The sequence below is a fragment of the Lycium ferocissimum genome, chromosome 11 (genome assembly GCF_029784015.1).
Source record: "Lycium ferocissimum isolate CSIRO_LF1 chromosome 11, AGI_CSIRO_Lferr_CH_V1, whole genome shotgun sequence".
Taxonomy (NCBI): domain Eukaryota; kingdom Viridiplantae; phylum Streptophyta; class Magnoliopsida; order Solanales; family Solanaceae; genus Lycium; species Lycium ferocissimum.
The window spans coordinates 63480225-63485120 of NC_081352.1; positions in this window are offsets into that span (position 1 = coordinate 63480225).

Here is a 4896-nt window from a genome sequence, read left to right on the forward strand (position 1 = left end):
TCCCCCCGACATAGCCCCTCAAAATGAACTCCCCTCCTTTTCCCGTGGGTCGAACAGAGAATCCCTTTAGGAACAAGCAAGTAAAGGATAAGCCTTTTAAGTTTGTCTCAATCACCCCCCCCTATTTTTGGGTCAATCACCCCGAAAAGTGGTGTAGTCCACCCCACGAGACTCTACTAACCCTTGTTTGTGCAGTCTCTCATGGTAGTTAATCAAGAATTCATAAGCATCATCATCCGGGATACCATCATATCTAGAAGGATCCATCTTCTTAAATCTATCGAATATCTTCTGTTCCTCCACGATCATCATGGGCTGAGTAACTGGAGGGGGGGAGGGGGTGAAGTAAGTCCATACACTAGCACTCCCAGGTAACAGGGGCAACAACAATAACTACCACCATAGGTTTTTTTAAATTTTGGAATGCATATGATCACGAGTCCCCTCAGAAGAGAACCATCAAATGATTGGTAGTCCCCGCCGTTCCATATTAAAAACCCCCAAACCCTCAAACAAAGATTTAAGCACATGTGTAAATGAAACCGAATATTTTTCCCCAAACCTCCCCCAAATAGGTCATCCTCAAAAAAGAAAACCCGGGGAAATGCCAGCCACCCCCCAAACAGTTGGGTCAGAGATTTTGATGCTTTAGTTTCCTCCCGCCTTAGCCTTTTATATTTGTTTAGTGGTACATCTTGGGAAACCCCCTTTGGAAGGGGCCCGAGGGGAATACGATTTTTTTTGGTGATATGAGAAACTAAAATCTCTTTTCTCATTTAAATGTGTTTATATCTTTGTATTTTGGGATGTAGTTCCACTGTTTTTTTAAAGGGGACCAAAATCTTTGACAATGGAAGCATTGGGTTTTAGGGGAGATATTTCTCTGGCCATTTCTTTCAGTTTTGCTGACCCTTTTTGGGAATCTGGTCCATTGTAGATATCCTTTGATCTTTCTTGCATTGTCTACCCTTTTATAATGCCTCGATTTTCCTTCTCGGATTTGTGTGGCGGTTGCGTCTTATTTTTTTGTCTGTCACTTTTCCTTTTGATATAATGGCCCATTCTGAGCTTGACTCGATTTTATATCTCCTCCTTTTTTTAACCTCTCATAGCTTTTTTAAAGGGGGATATGTTTCCCCACATTTTCCCTCGATGCTGATTTTAATGGGATTGAGTTTCTCTTTTTAAATTGTTTGAGTAAGTCGGGACATTATCCCTTTCAGAAGTTCTTTCCCTTTTAAAGTCCTTTGTTGAGTTTTAGAAGGTTTTTCGCCAGACGTTTATGAGTTATCTTGCCGTCATCATTGATGTTTAGACTTTTTTTATAATCTCCTTTGTCTCCCGTTTGGGGTTATTTGTCTTTTTAAATGATGTTTCGATCCTTTTTCTCATGTTTAGTATTGGGGGATCTTTCAATACGGGTTGGGTGTTGGGGGTGATCATCCATGTTGTTTGTGACGAGTTGCACACTTTTGTTTTGATGAATCTCTATTGTATTTTACTTCATCTCCGAATTTTTTTAACATTTTTCTGAGTTTATTGGCGACTCTCTTGGAGATTTGTCAATTGAATGTTTCTTCATAAGAGATTTCCTTTTTGTTGTTTGAGGAGGTATCTTCGGCCAAGTCATCATTGATGTATGAGACAGTTGTTAATATATAATCTCCTTTGTCTCCTGTTGTGCGTTGATTATGCCCATCTTTATGAAATTTTGATGTTTCTTGATCCTTTTGCTCCATGTTTAGTATTGGTGGATCTTTCCCAATATCGGATTTGTAGTGGGGATCATCCATGTTTTTTTAAAAGGAGTTCACTTTTGTTTTGATGAATTTTGTTGTATTTTACTTCTCTCGAATTTTTAAACATTTTTCGAGTTTTTTCAACTTTGGAGATTTGTCATTGATTTTTTCTTCAAAAGAGTTTTCCCTTTTTTTTTCGAGACCTTAGAAGCTTTCTTTTTGGATGTTTTTCTCTTTTTTAAAAGGAAAGGGGTCTTGATGTTGATTTTCTATAACAACCCGCTAGGTTGTTATGGGATTTTAAAATTTCCCGGGGTTTTGGACTGGGGGGGCCGAATGAAAACAAAAATTAAATTCTAAAAACGACATTTATTTTCACTTTGTGTGCTTGTTTGAAAAACTTAGTTCATTTTCGTTGGGGGGGTTGACTTGATAAATTAGACCTCCGTGGGGAATTTTGAGGCCACGGGTGAATCCGTAGCGAGTTTTTACATATGTGTGCATGTTTGGTTTTGGTCTGTAGGGCCTCATATTGATTTTGGGAGTACGGGTGAAAATCTTACAAATAGTGCCTCCACATCTTCAATGCATGAATCACCGCAGCTAACTCCAGATCATGTGTTGGATAGTTCTTCTCGTGCTTCCACAACTACCTTGAAGAATAATCTATAACTTTACCGTGCTGCATCAACACATAACCGAACCCAACGCCTGAAGTATCACAATAGATAACATAGCCTTCCGATCCTTCGGGGAGCATCAGAACTGGCGCCGAAGTCAATTTGTTCTTCAACTCCTGAAAACTACACTCACAAGCATCAATCCACTAGAACTTAGCTGATTTTTGAGTCAGCGTCGTCAGTGGTGTAGAAAAGGAAGGAAAACTCTCTACAAATCTCCTATAATAACCTACCAAGCCCAGAAACTACGAACCTCCATCGGTGTTATGGGTCTAGGACAATTCTTTATGGCTTCAATCTTCTGTGTATCCACCCTAATACCTTCATCTGAAATAATATGCCCCAGAAAAGTCACAGAATTCAACCAGAACTCATATTTAGGGAACTTTACATACAGCTTCTGAGCTTGATGAACTTTAAGGACAACACGTAAATGATATGCATGCTCTGCCTCTGATTGAGAGTATACTAGAATATCATCAATAAACACAATCATGAACAGATCTAGGAAGGGCCTGAATACACTGTCCATCAGATCTATAAATACTGCCGGGGCATTAGTCAATCCAAACAACATTACACGAAACTCGAAATGACCATATCTAGTTCTGAAAGCAGTCATCAGAATGTCTTTTTTCTCTAACTCTCACTTGGTGATACACTGATATCAAATCTATCTTTGAGAACCATTTTACACCTTGCAATTAATCAAATAAATCGTCAATCCTCGAAGGTGGATACTTATTCTTTATTTTCACTTTATTCAACGGCCTATAGTCAATACACATTCGCAAGGATCGATATTTCTTCCTTACAAACAACACATGCGCTCCCCATGGTGACATACTAGGACTAATAAAGCCTTTCTCAAGCAAGTCCTTCAACTGCTCCTTCATTCTCACAACTCAGCAGGCGCCATCCTATAAGGAGGATTAGATATTGGCTGAGTATCTAGTAATACGTCGATAGCAAAGTCAATCTCTCTCTCTGGTGGAAGACCTGGAAGCTCATCCGAAAATACATCTGGAAACTGATTAACTACTGGAACTGTTACACCCTTTAGTTTTGTATGTTGAGATTCGAGTTACCCTTCAGGAGGTATATGAGATTACATGCACCTATCTTATGTTTATGAGGGTTTAAGTTTATATAATAAGCTGCAGAAGGATTTGAGGGTAAGAGAATCAAGAAAATTAAGTTTGCTGGATTTTGGAGGAAATAGGAGGGGTAATTTTGGCCCTACTTGAGGAAGGAACATCTTATGGTATACGAGGAGTTTTGAAGTGAAATAAAATCCTAAATTGAAGTTCGGGAAGTCTAGTTTCCAACGCAACAAACCATGTGTCAATCCGACATCGGAATAAAGAATTATGAGCATTTTAAGACAGGCTGCCAGAGTAGGGATTAGCTCTGCGCGAACGCGGTTGTGGGTGGCGCGAACGCGCAGAGGAGACAGGGGACAACTCAGTGAGAATGCGGCCCAAGGTGGCGTTGTTACACCTCAAAAAATTTTCCGTTAACGTACAGTGAGTAGACTAACGAAGGGTACGTCGTATACGATGTTTTGATAAGTACGAAATAGCATTTAATGATTCTAAACGAGATTTCCAAGACATTTAAGATAAGGGAAGAAAGTTGTTAGGGAAAGCAAGTCATATGTTGTGTATCGGGCAATATTTACGAGTATCGAGTTAATGATATTTTAATGATGCTTTGAGGAAGAGTTATAACGTCCCTTAGATTGGTATTGAGGTGTTAAACAAGTGTTAAGGAGGTTCCATAAGGATCGGAGGTCAAACGAGTCGACGAGAACAAGTTTGGGATAGCTGGGCATTATACGGCCAGACATACTGGCTGTATAAAATATACGGACCGTATGTCCAGCCGTATGTTCTGCCCATAATAAGGGTTTTCACTGGACCAGACATACGGTCAGTATAAAATATACGGACCGTATGTTGGTCCGTATGTTCTGGTCGGGGCAGAACTTAAACGTTGATATAAGGACCCCTCTCTCATTTTATTTCATTTCATTTCTCTCCTCCACAAGTCAAGAAACCTCTAGAATATTCTCCACTCTTCATCCACAAGAACACAAAGGAAATTGATGATCAACTTCATCAAACCAATAAAAATTAAGAGTGTGAAATACATTAAAGTTCATCTAAGTCAAGATATCCCATTGGAAGTGAATTAGGGTTTTGGTGCAAGAAGAGTATTACCACTCAAGACTTGTTCCTACACTATCTAAGGTAAAGACATAGGCATTGGAGGAAAACGAGCAAGCAATAGAATAGTTAGACGATAAAGTCACCGCTAAGGCGGGCGAGATACACCGTGCGGATGGGTCGGGGAGACCCACTAGTGGGCGGCATGAGATGGTACTCCGGACACAGGAGGCCTGGACGTAGGCTAATGCTAATGATTATCAACGTACCTATATTTGGGGGCTTATACATATAGCATACAAAAAGGGT